This window comes from Megascapheus bottae, chromosome 7 (genome assembly GCF_031878675.1).
Source record: "Megascapheus bottae isolate mThoBot1 chromosome 7, mThoBot2.hap1, whole genome shotgun sequence".
Lineage (NCBI taxonomy): Eukaryota > Metazoa > Chordata > Mammalia > Rodentia > Geomyidae > Megascapheus > Megascapheus bottae.
This window is the reverse complement of record NC_143515.1, coordinates 50898758-50915939: the sequence shown is the minus strand read 5'-3', so window position 1 is coordinate 50915939 and position 17182 is coordinate 50898758. Positions and strand designations below refer to the sequence as shown.

General features: G+C 39.2%; 1 protein-coding gene and 1 long non-coding RNA gene across 2 annotated transcripts in view; one reads left to right on the top strand and one right to left on the bottom strand.

Moving 5' to 3' along the window:
- Positions 1-17182, bottom strand: part of Fshr (follicle stimulating hormone receptor) — a 147440-nt gene that overhangs the window by 24079 nt on the left and 106179 nt on the right. The window lies entirely within an intron of this gene.
- Positions 1-17182, top strand: part of LOC150060767 (uncharacterized) — a 48748-nt gene that overhangs the window by 10722 nt on the left and 20844 nt on the right. The window lies entirely within an intron of this gene.

Sequence of the window (17182 nt, the reverse complement as noted above, 5' to 3'; positions counted from 1 at the left end):
TTTTCCTCTTTCCCTCTTCATGTCACTCAAAGCCTTTATATAAATAAATAAACTACTTGCACGTAATTACTTGGTCAGACATTATTTGGAGAAGACACCGAATTGTAGTCAATTTTACATCGTACATAGATTTATTGATGGTTTCTTTTACTCTGTATCTCTCTCCAGTTATACTCTAGTCTAATTTCTCTTCATTGTTCACAATTGCATATTAGGAAAGTGTTCTCTGTGCATATCATCTTAATTTATCTTCAGAGAACTCCAATCATTCACTTCATCAAAACAACTGTTGTATCCCAAATCCACCAAACCACTACTTTATTATTTTTTTGCTAGTCCTGGGGCTTGAACTCAGGGCCTGAGCACTGTCCTTGGACTTTCCTCAAGGCTAGAGGGCTGCCACTCGAACCACAGCACCACTTCTGTCTTTTTCTATGTATGTGTTACCAAGGAATCGAACCTGCATCTTTGTGCATGCTAGGCAAGCACTCTACCACTAGGCCAAACTCCTGGCCCCAAACCACTACTTCTAAATCTAATGAATGCTTTAAGTTTTCATGTTAAGTTTATTTGACTTTCTGGATTGTTCAGTACTCTTTGCTAGATTTCTTGAAAATCCAATGTTGGCACATATAATATACTTTAATGTTTCCTGAGCTTTTTAAGCCATGTACTGTGCTATCTGGTATGCGATAGATGAGCACCTGAGGAGATTACATTGCTTCAGTTCACCATAGGTAACCAATTTGACATTATATGGGTAGCAACTTGCCCATTTCTTTTAGTGAGTAAATATAAATTTTATATAATTGATAGACTGGAGAATGCATTCTTTCCCAATGAGAATGGTATAGGGAAATCATTTAACATTGATTATATGAGATTCCATATCCGCTATACTTAGGGGATAGCTATAGATATACGTAGAAGCACATTGAAATCTTTGGTATTTATAGAAAAGAAAACATGTAGCAAAAATGGTTAAAATGATTGCAGTAGTGCTGAGTTTAAGACATTTAAAAAGATCTAGTGACCATCCAGTGAGATGGATTATTGGTTATAACTGTATAGCTGAGACTTCCTATAACCCCAAGATAACGCAGGAAATGGAGTTTGGATGAACACTTAGTTTTCAATTCATTTTTCCCCTCTGATCAATAAATTTATGTCTGATGGAGCCTGGACGTGGGTAATCAGCAAGGAACTCTGTGTCTCAATAGGTTTTCTTTGGTCAAATGACTGCCTGCTGCAAAATTATTTTGATTCACTCAACCATGGTTTATCTTCAAAAACAGTTAAAGGCCTAAGGGTAAAATGTCAGCAAATCTATGTTCTGCAAATAGATCACTTAAAGAAAAGTAACTGGCTCAGAGTTCTCCCCTCTCAATAGCCAGTTTCACATTCTAAGCTTCTGTTAGCACCTTTCTTGCCTGATTGCCCCTAATCTTTAGGTTGCAGTATTAAAAGCAAGTACTTTTCCCATCAGGGTGACCTTAGTGGGGTCTCTACGATTGCTAGCAACATTTCCTACCGCTTCTGCCACAGACTAATACACTTGCCTTTTATGGATAGGTGAATCCATGGATCTAAGATTTGCTGCATTTTTTTAGTGATTTCTTTAATGTGCAATAGTACTTGGAAGTTCTTACTTTATATGTTAATTGCGTATGTCTTTGTGCTTCACTGAATTGTGCATTATTCTTCCCATATACCTCCATATAGCCCCTCAGAGGAAATCAGAGACAGGGTCCTGGCTTCAGGGAGCTTGCATTTGAAATAAGACCAAACATTCAGATGAAACATTCAGAGATGGATAAGGATTAAACTGTATGCTACTGGTCACAGATGCCTTAAAATCTCAGAGCAGAGGAATGAAATATGTGCTAAAATAGTCTGGAAGGTCCACATTCAGGAAGAGAACCAAACCTGATGTCTTTCTTAAAAACATTATATTTGTATAGCTGATATACAGAGGGTTTGGCACAATCAGTACAATTATTTTTGAACCATGTCTCTGCTTTCATTACTCTCTGCCATTCTTTGCCTCCCATCCCCCATCCATAACGTAGCTAGTTCCTTTTTACACACATTGTCTAATAACTACCACTATTGTATTTGTTCATCTTTGTTCCACCTTTTACGTGCTGTCCCTTACCCTCTCAAATATAAACAAACAAGACAAAAGGAAAAGAAAACTAAAGCAGCAATAATGGAAACTAAAGACATTCCCTTGTTTCCTTTTCTTGAAGTTCATTTCATAGACTATTGTTTTATATGATCATCTATCTATAGCTGTTGAGCCTTTGTCCACTACTCTTATGCATAACTTCCTTTGTCCTCTGTATGTTAATGATTAGAGTCATATATACTTTATCATGTCTCAGTTTTCTTTTACTTGTACATTTATAAACACATTCTAGTGACCACAAATGAGAGAAATCATGTGGCTTATATTTCTTTGGCTCTGGCTTACTTTGCTTAATATAATACTTTACAAGTCTTTCCATTTCCTTACAAATGATATAATATCATTCTTTTTGATGGATAAGTAGAATTCCATTATATATATATATATATATATAATGTTCTTGATGTTGATTCATTCATGCTCATACGCTGAAGCACAATTAATTGTTCCATATCTTGGCTATGGTAAACACTACTGCAATAAATATAGATGTGCCGGTAGCTTTAGTTTAGCCTGATTTGTGGTCCAGTGGATAAATTTCCAGGAGTGGAATTGCTGAGTAATAGGGAAGCAGGCCTGATGACCAGTGGAAGAGAACAGAAGACCCAGAAATAAGTCCACAAAGAGACATCCACATAGTATTTCATAAGGGAACCAAAAACAGAGGTTGGAAGAAAGACAGCCTCTTCAGTAAACTGTGCTGACAAAATTTGCTGTACACATGCAGAAAATTGAAGCTAGATACCCATATATCACCTTGTACCAGAATCAATGCTAAACGCTACTAAGATCACAATGTAAGGCCAGATACTGTGAAATATTATCAAAAGGGAAAAGGGAAAACACTAAGTCGTCTAGGAATGGTGTGAAACTTCCTAAACAAAGATCCAGAATCCCAACAAATCAAAGAAAGGCTGAATAAATGGGATTATATTCAACTGCAGAGCTTCTGCCTAGCAAAGGACATAGCTAGCAAGATAAATAGAAAGCCCACAGAATGGGAGAAAATCTTCACTAGCTATACATCAGGCAAGGACCTTGTACCTAAAATATACTTAGAGCTTAAAAAATTAAATCCTCTCAAAGCAAACCCCCCCAAAACCCAATAATCCAATCAATAAATTGGCTAAAGACCTAAAAAGAGACTTCTCAGAGGACTCAAAAGGAATAGCCAATAGATCCATGAAGAAGTGTTCAACAACTCTGGCCAGACAAAAAATGCAAACCAAAACAACATTGAGATTCCACCTCACTCCAGTTAGAATGGCCCTTATCAGGGAAACTAACAATAATGGATGCTGGTGAGGATGTGGCCAAAAGGGAACCCTGTTATTCTGTTGGTGGGAATGTAATCTTGTTCAACCACTCTGGAAAGCAGTATGGAGAGTAATTAATGTGCACAGTGGGATTACAAGAATATGGGAGGGTGTGAAGTAGAAAAAGTTACAACAGCAACGGAAAGAGGCAGTATCCTTAAACTAGGTGGGAAAGTGTGGGATTGACTGGGAATCATGAGAAGCCATGAAAGTATTTGAAAGGAGATGAAGACTTAGGGATTTGGGGCTTCTCTGAACATATGTAGTCCATGTTTCTACTGTACCATGACTTCAAGACTTTATAGGTATGATCTGGCCAATGATGGGCACTTACTATCTGCTGTGGAAGCAAATGAGAAAAGTAAAAAAAAAATGGGCAAAATATTCCTCCTCATCAATTATGTAATTCTTCCTCTCTGTTCTATCCAAATCCATCATGATAAGGAATAATCAATGATATAATTAACTATGTAAGCAAGCCCATTTAGTTCAAGACTTTGATAGGTACAGAGTTCATGCCGGGACTTGAATAGTGATATGCTTCAGGGAATTTGACTAGGATGGGAAATTTGATTTAGTAAGTAGGTAAATTAGCAACTAGAGGCTCTGCAAATAATGAGGGTCAAGTGTATGGTAAAAGATTCATTATCTTATGAGGCCTGCTGATGTAAAGATTTTTATTCACTTCCTAGTTTATTATTTAGAAGTTTTCACACATATGCTCTACATGATAAAAGATGCTAACATATTTACTGAATGATTACATAAAGATTTGATGTGGTACAGTGTCACAGAATCTTGGAGTTAGATGGCACAGTGTGTGAACAATTGTACAATGACACTCTGGGTTGAAACAGTCTTGTTCTAGGTGTGTGGATGACCCTAAGCAATTCACTTAGCCTTTTAGAGTCTCAAGTTTCTGTCTTTAGCAACTTTGTGTATAGAGAGTTAAATGAGACAGCCAGAGAGCCTCCTTTCCTGCCTTTTCAATCTCATACCTTCAAAGCTGGGACTATTTAACTCTCACATTCAGTTCAAACTTGCCTCAGTCTCCATGGAAACCAGACTCCTTAGTAATCAGGAGGAATTTAATTAATCCAGAGGGACAATTTCTAAGAGTTTGGTTCTCTCTGTCTGGCTGAAAACTCTTGTTTTGACCCAGTGTCTCAGTTCAGCAAGAAGCATCTGCTCTAGATAGTTTCTAAGGTGTGAGTATTGGCACAGATAATCTGGATGACAGCTCTTGCTGTATCATTCCTTATAGCCCTTGGGGTTAGTTGAAGTCCCTCAGGACTCAGATATGTTGTTGTCTTTTTGATCAAGGGAAAAACAAGGTTTCCTTATGGGTTCGTCCCCTATCCAGATACTTTCATTGCTGTGGTCCTACTATAGTCTTGTATTCTAGTTGCTGTAACTGAGACTCTGATTTCTCACTTCTGCCAGGACCCAGATCATGACTTATATCTCTCTAGTTCTCTTGGGTGTTCATAGACTGCTTCTATGTCCAAGTCCCTGTGAGACTACCAGGACATAAGAGTAAAAGTCACAGCTGATTTCCCCAGTGTCCTCTTACCATCTTTCTCCTCCTGTTGGCTGCTTCCTTATGATAACTTTCCTGCAACATCCTTTTTCACCTGGCTGCTGCTGTGGCTTCTTCTTCTTCTTCTTCTTCTTCTTCTTCTTCTTCTTCTTCTTCTTCTTCTTCTTCTTCTTCTTCTTCTTCTTCTTCCTCTTCTTCTTCTTCTTCGGGGGTCATGAGGCTTGAACTAGGCCTTGGCCCTGTCTCTAAGCTCTTCAGCTCAAGGCTACCATCCTACCCTTGAGCCAAGCCCCGTTTCCCATATTGTGGTTAACTGGAGATAAGTCTCAGGTCCTTTTGTGCCCCTACTGGCTTTAAACCTTGATCTTCAGATATCAGTGTCCTGAGTAGCTAGGATTACAGGTGTGAGCCACCACTCCCTGATGACTCTGCTTATTTTCTGTGTTCTGTTTTTTCCTGGGCAGAACTATGTTAGCACTTGAAGGTTTCTAGAGGTGATTGTGAGCAGCAAGTATAAATAGACATGTTAAAGGGAACCCCTCTTGTATAACTAATTGATGTCAATAAAGAAGAAGATAAAAATTATTATACAGAGTTGACAAAACTAGACATGTCTTAACTTTTTTCTATTTTTCTTCTTTTGCCTATCCCGGGTCTTGAACTCAGGGATTGGTTGCTGTCCCTGAACTTCTTTTAGTTAAGGATAGCATTCTAACATTTGAATCACAGCTATACTTCTATCTTCTTTGTTGGTTAACTTGGAGATAAGAGTCTCATAGACTTTCCTGCCTAGGCTAGCCTGGAACCTTATTCCTCAGATCTCAGCCTCCTGAATAACTAGGATTACAGTATGAGCCATTGGTACCCGGTTTAAATTTTTTTCTTTTTTAGAAAAGGAAAGTGGTCTGTAGTTGATTGACTTTTCTTTCTGATGATGACAAATGACCATTAGAAATAATGTTACAAAGTGGATGTTTTCTAATTAGATGTGTTTGTTTTATATCTTTGAGGGGAAGTGATACCTTAATAATGAGAAAGAATACAAAAGCATCTGAAAAGAATATGTTAGGAAGAGAGATTTGGGAAAAACAATCATGTATGTAAGTGGTTTGATGCATATCATCATGTGTGAAAACTTTTACATTACATATTTTAACAATACGGAAATATATTGTTGTAATGTTTTCATGAGAGTTTTGGACTTTTATTAAAAGTATAAAAATACAATATTTTCCAGTCAGTTTGAAAGAAGATCTGGTTGATGTTAGAGAAGAAACTTTGCTAGCAGAATTCTATAAAAGTATCTGCATAAAACAAGTAGATTGTTGAACACTAAGTATGATGAACCAGGGACTACATTATGGGATTCTATCATGTCTACTGTTCATTCTATTTTGACAGCCATTGAAGTCTAATATTATTATAATTATTAAGCTAAATTTCTCTGTATATTTAGTAAGAGCAAAATAGATTTTTTTTTGTTTCTTTTGTGCCAGTATTGGGGTCTGAATTCAGGATGTGGGTGCTGTCTCCGAGCTTCTACCAGTCAAGACTACTAGTCTTCTACAACTTGAACCATGGCTTCACCTCTGGCTTTTTGGTGGTTAGTTGGAGATAAGAGCCTCATGAACTTGTCTGCCTTGGCTAGTTTCAAACTGATCCTCAGATCTCAGTCTCCTGAGTAGTTAGGATTAGAAGCATGAACCACCACTCCTGGCTCAAAATGGATTTTTTTTGTGTGCCATGCTAAATAGTATGTAAACTGAAAGTTAAGCATACTTACCTTTATTTCATTCTCTGTTATTTTTATGTATGTTTGTTTTGTACACTACGCTCTAGTAATGGCCATATCTACTTTACAAATACACTAACTTATTTTGGAACGTACGTACAATTTTGTTTTTGTGGATAGGGTTAGGAATCGGGGTGGACATGTACAATATTTTGCTCAGGAAGAGCAACAAATGATTCTGAAAAGCTGCCAAGTAGAACTGGTAATAGATTTGTGTTATGCTGTTTTGGAAAGTAGGTGCAGGATTCATAATAATAATGGTTAACAGATATTGAACACTTCCTATGTGTTCAGGTACCACACAAAGCACTTACCATTGATTATTTTATTTATGCCTCTCCATCACCTTATGAGACAGGTATTTGCATCCTCAGAGTCAAAGTCTGAGAGAAGTCCAGGAACTTTCTCAGAATCACTGCAACAGAGGCAGAACTAGAAGTTGAACTCAGATTCAACATTAGAGGCTCTTTTCTTGCCATTTTCTGCTTAGTAAGATGACAGATTCTTTATTTATTTTTATTTTGTTTTGTCAGTCATGGGGCTTGAACTCTGGGCCTGGGCGCTGTCCCTGTGCTCTTCAGCTCAAGGCTAGTGCTCTACCACTTTAGCCACAGTGCCACTTCTGGTTTTCTGGTGATTAATTGGAGATAAGAATCTCATGGGCTTTAGTGCCCTGCCTGGCTTTGAACCACAACCTTCAGATCTCAGCCTCCTGGGTAGCTAGGATTACAGGTGTGAGCCACTGGCACCCAGTAAGATAACAGATCCTTATCATGAGATTCCCTGACTGAAGAATGTACTGTCCGGCTACATATCTGGCTTTTGCGGAAATATGGAAGTGAAGAGGAGATTAGCCTGTGACTTCTGGGACACCCTAACAACATGGAAACTGGGCATCTCTTCTTGCTTTACAAGTAAAACACTACAAATGCCTTCCCTAGATTACAGTCATTAAATGAAGCCCAAAGCCTTATGAAAGAAGGTTTTATGATTAGCCTCAATTTAAAGGCAGGGCCAAATGGAGTTAGGGAGTTCACATGTGGAAGAGATGGAATCTGAAACCAGGCACTTCAGCACTCATGCATTGGGGATGCTCTTCTCATGGTTGCATGTTGGCTTCCAAAGAGCTTTCAGGCCTAAGATTGCCCTGGTTTGATTCACAGCTCTCTATGTTGCCAAGCAACAACCTTTTGGGAGCTTCTTGGATTTGGATGTAAGAATAACTTAACTCAAAATACCCAGATAAGGCAAGTAGTTAGTTTTATATTACAATTGGGAGTCACAAAAGAGTTAATATTTTAAACAGTTTACACATCCTTCCCCACAAACTTGCTTCCAATATACATTATTTAGAAAGCTATTTCTTAGGTACACTTCAACTTTGTCTGGACAGATGATATCAAATTCTCAATGACAAATATATTACTCAGATGCCCTCATGGGACTCTGAACCTTGGGCACATTTGTGCTGGCTTTAGTCATATCCTACACCTGTCTATCCATGGTTTGCTATAAAAACAAAGAAGGCTTGTGTCAGTTATTTCTGGTTTCTATTTCCAGTCTATCTGCAGATTGGGCAAAATGCTGCCTTCAGGGTTTTGGAATGTTGGAAGATGAGATACAGTTGTGGGAACAACATGCCTGCTTCAGAAGCCATCATAGAGTTGATGCTTAGTAGTTATCGTTTTCTCTAGTCTTCCCATCCCCAAATCATTCTCTCTATCCTCTGATCTTAGACACTTCAGTTGACATAGCTGAACCTCCAGCTTCGCTTCTGGATCCCTCCCTGAATGGTCCATATGGCTTTTGTTTAAACCAAGAGAAGAAATACATTTAGCTTACATGAAGAGAGGTTTTCTAAATTAGGATTTCCTTGTGTGATTCAGCAATGCCATTTTCAAGAAATGTGCTTGCAATGGCTTGTTGCTTTTAACTTTCAAATGCTTCCTACCATCTCATCTTGGCCATTCCCTTCTTTACAATAACTTTTTTTTTGCAGGAGATAGAGCAGTCATTTTATTTTTCCTCTCCAATTTTTGTGGGACACAGTTCTTGTTGCTTGATGGCATGCTCTTATAAGCAGGACCACAAAATTCACCCTGTAAAGAACAGAGCTTTTCCTAAGTGTCTGGCTGAGTCTGTGTCTGGCTGAGTCTGTGTCCTGCAGCTCTGGTGTTCTAGTCCTTGAGGGAAATGGGATGAAGGAAATTGGTGAGGGAGGCTACCTTCTGCTCTCCTAGCAGTACCCCTGCAACCATCAGCTCTCTCTTTCCAGCCCTAGCTTCACATCCAAAGCCAGGATAAGAGAGGAGAAAGCACTGTGTCTTGAACTAGGCATTATTTGTGGGTTGATCATTGGGGGTGAATTCATAATTAAATGGCAGTAGAACATGCTTTTGATGTTTGTTGGAGATGAAAATATTCCTCACAGCATTTGTCACTTAGGCATTCACACTCTGCAAAGCCCCAAGATATTTTTCTAAAAACAGCAGCTGCTTCCTGCTCACTACCCAAACAGAACATTTCCATGCCAGGCTTGTACTATCCTTAAGGGTCTACTGTATATGGACCTTGACTCTGTGTTGGCTTAGGGATAAATTAGACTCTTCATAGGCAGAATCCAGGAGTGAAATCTGCCAACTTGCTACTTTCTGGTCAGGATCTGCTGACTGATGGGGGTTCATTCCTTCTGCATCTGGCCCTGGGAGGACCCGTGGGTAGTCAAGAGAGGAAGTCAAGGTTTTGGAAGCAACTGGGACACTTGACTGTAGCATAGCTGCTATAGTTCATGGCTTAAGGTCTCACACTTGAAGAGATAAGGTAGACAAAACTGAAATGATTGTATAGAAGCAAGAAGAAAATAGGTCTACCTCAATGAATACAAAGAGTATTACAGTTAGGTGAATGTCAGGTGGGTCATGGCTCAATTGGTCTAAAAAAGAAAATGAACTTCTCTCCTTCCTTTCTTCCCTCTTTTCTTTTCTCCCTCCCTTCCTCACTTCTGTTTCTTCCTTCTTTCCTTTGCTATGCTACTCCAGAGTGATGACCAAATTTTCTTCGATACTAATGATGCAGGACATGGGATGGGGAGAAAGGAGAGAAGGAATTCACTTGGTTATACTTTACCTTCTCCAGATTTTGTCTACTCTTGTTTTCTACAGCCTCTTCTGGCCCACCCCTAAAGCGATGGTGGTTTTGAAATTTTAATTATTCATTTTTGTAGTTACTGGAGCTTGAACTCAGGACCTGGGTGCTGTCCTTTTTGTTCAAGGGTGGCTCTACCAGTTGAGTCATAGCTTCACTTCTGAGTTTTGGTTGGTTAATTGTCATTAAGAGTCCCATGGGCTTTCTACCTGGGCTGGCTTTGAGCCACAATCAACAATCTCAGCCTCCTGAGTAGCTAGGATTTGAGACACGGGCACTGGGCAAGATGGTGAGTCTTAACATGCTTTTCTCACAGGTACAACCACAAGTCTAAAAGGATTTGTAAGGATAAAAGTGATCTTGAAACCTCCCAGTGTGGGGACTGCAATGCTGGAATAAGATGAAGCAGTTGATTTCCCAGAGAAGGGCAGTGGATTGAGCAATACCTTTTCACATTGTTCAAGCTGTCTCTCTTTTAACCTGTGCCTTTGGAAGGCCTGCTCAGTATTAATCCTCCCAGACTGCTGGGAGCTGCCCCCCCTCCTCTCCCCCCTCCCCCCTTTCTCCTTCCCTCTCTTCCTTTCCTCGCTTCTTTCCTTCCTTCCTTTCCTCGCTTCTTTCCTTCCTTCCTTCTCTCCCTCCCTCCCTCCCTCCCTCCCTCCCTCCCTCCCTCCCTCCCTCCCTCCCTCCTTCCTTCCTTCCTTCCTTCCTTCCTTCCTTCCTTCCCTCCTCTCTCCCTCTCTTTCTTTCTTTCTTTCTTTCTTTCTTTCTTTCTTTCTTTCTTTCTTTCTTTCTTCTTTCTTTCTTTCTTTCTTTCTTTCTTTCTTTCTTTCTTTCACTAGTATGGGAGCTTTAACTCAGGACTTAGCCACTGTTCTTTAGTTTTTGCAGTTTTTTAGTGCTCAACCACTTGAGCCACAACTCCACTTCCAGCTTTTTCCTTTTTAAATTGTATTTTGTTATCTATAAGTAGTTAGATAAAGGAGTTAATACCAACAAATCGGTTTGTGAATCAATGTCATTCCTTTCACTGTTCTCCTCCATCCATCCCAACCCAGTCTTTCCCTGCAGTTTTCCTAGTATCATAAAATACCTGCAAACTTTTTCCTATATTTATATACTGCATTCCCCTTGACTCAGCTTTTCTTTTTGGTGGTTAATTGGAGAGAAGAATCTAATGGACTTTCCTGCTCAAGCTGGCTTTGAATCATGACCTCAGATCCAACTTCCTGAGTTGTTAGGATGACAGACACGAGTCACTGGTGCCAGGCTTCAGTCTTGCTGTATTTTCAAGATCTGCTATTGAAAGGGACTTGCTGAACCTGAGGAAGGAAGATCCTGATGTGGGAAGTGAAGAGATCTTATGTCACAGTGATTTCCTTCATTCAAGGCCCTTCGGGGTGGGCCTGAATTTATTGGACTCAGGCTAGGCAAGAACACTGAAAAACTTTAGATTGGTGAAGATCATACTTCAGAAACCAAACATCTAAAGGCAGCAAGAGAATATATTTTATTATTTTCATTTTGAGAAATGGAAAATTTTACTTGCCTTAGCATAACATTGTCTGGGGTGAGGTGGGGAAGGAGTCAGGGTTGAGCTTGAATCAGCTAATCTGAGACTTGTTCACTGAACCATCTCTGGACTTGTTCTCATATCTGATTTCTGTTGATGAGGCACAGACCAGACTTATTTCAAAATTAATGAGGTGAAGATATAGCAACCTCATAAAAAAGGTGTATCTTGAGAAAATAACTGGCACAGAATTTGAAGATGGGTGAAAGAGAAGGTTAACTATGTGTTATCTGAGTAGATCCCATAGGATATTTCTCTCTTTAGAAGCTTCTTTGTCTGGGAGTCATTATCAACTCTGAGTTTAGCATTATTATATCCAAGTTTGTCTTTTAAAAATGCAAATTACCCTGCAAAGAATACTATCAGAATACTTCAGCATGTTGATACAAAGTATTGGATCAAATGATCGCCTTGCTGATTGAAAGGGCTTGAGCTTCTTATGGGAGAAATTATACTGAACAGGGAAAAAATGTTAGCAGCAGGAAAATGTTGCCATCTTTATGATCCAGAAGAGGTCCTTGACCTCTGAGAGCTAACATGCTCAGGCTGAAATCTCCCCTTGAAATCAGTGTTCCAGAGGAAAATCTGACCACATTTTCCAGGTGTTGACAATGGTAAATAAAGTTGGATCTGCCTTACAGGTTACTGATAAAAAGGAAAAAAAAAAGGAGTTGTGTAATCTCCATTGTGCCCAAACATCCCTGTTGCCATGACAACACTGACAGCCAGGGAGCTGACTACTAATTTCTTCTCAATAATCACATCACTGTGTGAGATGACTGCATTATTTTATTGCGACGTTTAATAAGAATAGTAAAGTTTATACAAAAAGCCACTTTCAGAGGTAAAAGTGGGTCACGTCAGAAAGTCATGTCAGTGACTGATGACTGGATGCTTGATGAGAGCCATTGACAGGATGACGGTGTGGGAAGTACTTAGGGGAGGATTTAGAGGGCAAGGCTGGAGAGGGTAAAGTCTTGGGAGTGAGTGGAGGTGAGTGAGCCAAAATCAGTGCAGTCAGTTGGATCTGTGTGTCTCTCAGAGGTAAATGATATGCTGCTGATGGCTTTTTTTTCCCTGTTACTTATTGGACCATGGCTTTCTGTTCTTGGATTATTATTAATTTCCTCTTATCAGTTTTCTTTAGAGTACAGTCTGTTGCTGGTCAATCCACAAATTATCTCCATCATGTAATCTATTGCTCAAAACTCTCTTCTAGTTTATTCTTTCCTATTATGATAAACTTCCTCAACTTAAGTCTTCCTGCAACTCTGCTCATCCAAGTCTAGTCAGACTTTTCACAGTGTATACTCTCTTTTTAAGTTGGGATTTAGTCTTACAGTTCAGCCATTTACTCACTTCTCCCCCCACTCCCCACAGGAAGTCTATTCTCCTGCTGTCCTATTTTTCTAAGTCCTCTGTTACCCTGCCTCCATGCCTGGCTCATCCATGCATTAGATCATCCTTTCCTCCATGAAACACCGCTCTTCAGATGTGTTATTTTAGGAATTAATTGACAGCAGTCTTTTCTTCCCCAAAGACTAATAAACTCCCTGAGATGACAGATGATCAAGGAAGGCTCTAGACTTACTAGTTCACCCTCTCTCAAGCACCCTTCCTAAAACTTTACTTCTCATCTATATTCCTTGCTATGTTTTTCTTACTAGCAACCCCCTCTCACTGACATCATCCATTATCAGTTGTCCCCACAAGTAGAATAGTACTCTATGAAGGCAGTGGATTTCACTGTCTTGTCATATTTTGGACACACATTATTCACAAGAAAGCCTAGGAGGCATGCCTTCAATAAATGACTTTTCAGTGTTTGTCTGACTGAGTTCTTACTGTTTTGTCAATTCACAACCAAAATGATAAGGCATAAATAGAGAAGTACCAGTCCTTTCTTCTGTGCAATTGCTACCATAGTTTCTAAAAATAAGCATCACTGTGGTTTTATCCAGTCATTAGAGACAGGCAAGCAGACTTGAGCACACTTCTGTAAGGACATTGCATGTTTCAATAGAAACATGGCTAAAATCTCTGAAATTTGAACCATGACAACAAAATAAACCACTTAAACTTACAGATCCAAGAAGTTGAGTAAAATCCAAACTGAAAAAAAATCCATATTACAATACATCATGTCAACTAAAAAGTTCAAGCTGACCTTGAACTCTGAATTTTCCTGCCCTCTGAAGTGCTGTGATTACAAGCATTTACCATGTGCCCTGATGTAAGATCATTTTTAATGCACAGATTATTAAAATGCATATCTTTGATACAGTTATAAAAATAGAAGAGTCCTATAACCAAGTTAGTTTTTCCTATAAAAATGGCAACCCTTACAGTGCTATCTGTGCTATGGATTTCTGGGAAGGTTAAATGCAATAAAGTATGACAAAAAGCATTAAAGTACAGATCAACATATAGATGGGAGGAATTATCCAACTAACTGACCTTGTGAAGAATTAGATTTAGACTGGGTAAGGATGGTAGGGGATCTGTGGACCACTGGTATTGAAAACTGATATTAAAATGAAGGGTTATAGCCAGATGCTGGTGGCTCACATCTATAACCCTAGCTACTCAGGAGGCTGAGATCTGAGGGTCACAGATCAAAACCAGCCCTTCCAGGAAAGTCCATGAAACTCTTATCTGCAATTAAGCACCAGAAGTGGTGCTGTGGCTCAAAGCAGTAAAGCGCTAGCCTTGAGCTGAAGAGTGTATGCCCTGTGACCACCAAAAAACAAAATGGGGGTGGTAGTTAAGACTCTACAAGATGAAGTTTTGCTCATTGTTCATTGGACCTTTCTAGCTATGTTTGAATATGTAAGGGTGAATAAATTGGTCCTTTAAGAAACACAAATGATGTATTTCCATGTTTGAATGCTGACTGGTGAATTCTGTCTCAAAGAAGCTAGAGAGGCTTTCCAAATCTTAGAATTATTAGTTGTACCTGGAGGTGCTCATACCTGTAACCCTCGTACTCAGAGGGTAGACATTGGAAGGTCACACATCTCAGGTAATTCTGGACTACACAAGTTCCAGACCAGCCAGTCTAGACTATAGCCAATATAGACTATAGAAAATCAAAGAAAGAATAACAAGTCTCATGAATATGGAAAAGAAAAAGATACCATCACCTTCATCATCACATAGTCATGATATAAATCGAAACATTATTGTGCCCAGAATATACAAGAGATTTGTAATCACTATCTTACCTAACCTTATACCAGTCTTAAAAGGAAGGCATTAATATTATATTATATTTTTTAGAGGAGAAACGGAGACACAAAGAGACAAAATCTTTTGTATGAGCACTTCATCTAGTAAATGACAAGGCCCAGAATTTCTTAAGAATTGATAACAGTTATGGAGAACATAAAAGATAGAGTCTTAGAGAAGCAAAACCAATTATTTGAGATTGCATAGCTAACAACGGGCCTGAGCTCAGACAAGGTAACACCGGAATCTTTGTGCATCTCCGGTAGCTGGGCTGTCCCTGGAATTTCTACCCCCAACAAATGATTTTTTTTTTTTTGGTGCTAGTCCTAGGGCTTGAACTCAAAGCCTGGGCACTGTCTCTTAGCTTTTTGTTCAAAGATAAATTACTCTACTGCTTGAGCCACAGCTCCACATCTTGCTTTTTGGTGGCTAATTGGAGAGAAGAGTGTCATTTCATGATTGGGCTGACCTCAGATCTCAGCCTCCTGAGTAGCTTGGATTACAGGCATGAGCCATGAGAACTTGGCTAATGTAGCTCTTGGAACCAGTCAGAAAAGCTACTCAGCAAATAAAACAAGATGTGAGAAATGGGCACTTAACAGAGGTCCAGGTAAGGAATTCCTGGACTGCTGAAGTGAATCACAGTAAAGAATCTTCTAGAATTGTCCCCAACAGAAGAAAGCAGATGGCCTGGCAGCCATTAGCATGCACCCTCAGGAAGTCTAGTGGCTTACATCTGAATGCATGATAGTTTTCTGTGGGGATGTTGTGGGTAGGGTCCACACAGCTGTGTGACTTGTTTACTAAAATGGAATTACAGTTTATTGAGTAGCAAAACGCAACACCCAGCTGCCTGACAATTACACAGACAGGATGCACAGGCAAAAGAATATTGCATAAACCTTATTTACAGATCAATAGATAATCTTCATACACAAAAGGTCAGCTCTGAGAAGGCAGAGCAATAAAGAGAGAAATATTGCCTACAAATATAATATTGACTTGAAAAATCTACCCAGATGAATCCTTTGATGCATATACTTCCAGTTAAAGATTTCTTTATTCATGAGGTCTTTTTTCTTTCCTTTTTTTTTGCTAACCACTTCAAGTTCCTCAGTGAGGCATGAAGACATTGATGAAGAGCTCTGATTTCTAGTTGTCCTTAATTCTGTGCCATCAAATGAGTGGCATGAAATAGCACCACGAAGAACTTTAGAATATTTCTATGTATGTGTGAGCAGTCATCAGGATACTCAAGACAAATAGCAACCACTTCTACCCCTCATCATCTCCTACATTGATGGCTTGGATGCTAAACATTTATCTTGTTTAAGAAAAAAAGAAGAGGAAAGAAAGAAAAGCCAACAACTCAATTCTATTGCTCCCCACTGGATTCTTTCATTTATTTTCTTTTTTCCCTTTGATTTGTGGCAAATAGTTCATTATCCCATAGAATATATGAACTTGATGCTCTCTGCCTCTACCTGACTGCTGGATTACAGAGCTGTTATAGGACTGCTATGCTAATGTAAATAACAGAGAAGTACATGTACTAGGGGTAGGGGTGTTTTGCCCCTAGCCCCACCCCCCGCCCTCAAGATTTATACATTAAAGCCCTAGTCCGCACTGTAATTGTAATTGTTTTTAGAGGTAGGACCTTTAAGATCTTAATAACATTTAAAAGTGAAATTATAAATGTGAGACATGACACTAGATAACTGCTTATTCTCATTCATTCAAATGTTTAGGGAGAGATAAATCGATATTATTCATAGCCTATATTTACTGAGTGTTTATTATGATAGGTACTGTAAAACACATTTTATACACTTCAAGTTGAGTGCTAAAATGGTGAAATCTATCCCTGTATCCACATCCCTGTATCCACATCTGCTGAACTGGAATTTCTCCCATGGAGAAGTGGCCTCTGTTTTTCCACCTCTTTCATTTAGACTGATTCTGTGACCTTTTTTTTTTTTTGCTTATAAAAGGCATCAGAAGAAACAGTGTATGTACTGAAGGCTTGTCCTCTTGAACTCACCTTTCTTGGAACTTCAGTATTGCAGTGAAAATGAATCATTCCAACTGAGACCACCCACAGAGGCCAGCCCCTACCAGCTAGCCAGCTAGCTATGGATGCATGAGTGATCTTAGCTGAAGTCAGGCAAATACCATCCAGATCAGCAGAACCATTCTGCTGACCAACTCATAGACAGGTGAGAAATGATGGAGAGCTGTGCCCTAAGCTCCCACCTATGGGAGGTGGTGAGTTATATAGCATTAGTCTGTTAATAGCAGCTGACATGCATTATTATTTTCATTCTCTTCTAGGAAATAAGCTATGAGATAAGCTATGAAATAAGACAAATAAGCTTAAGTCTTTGTAATAAATAGCTAATAG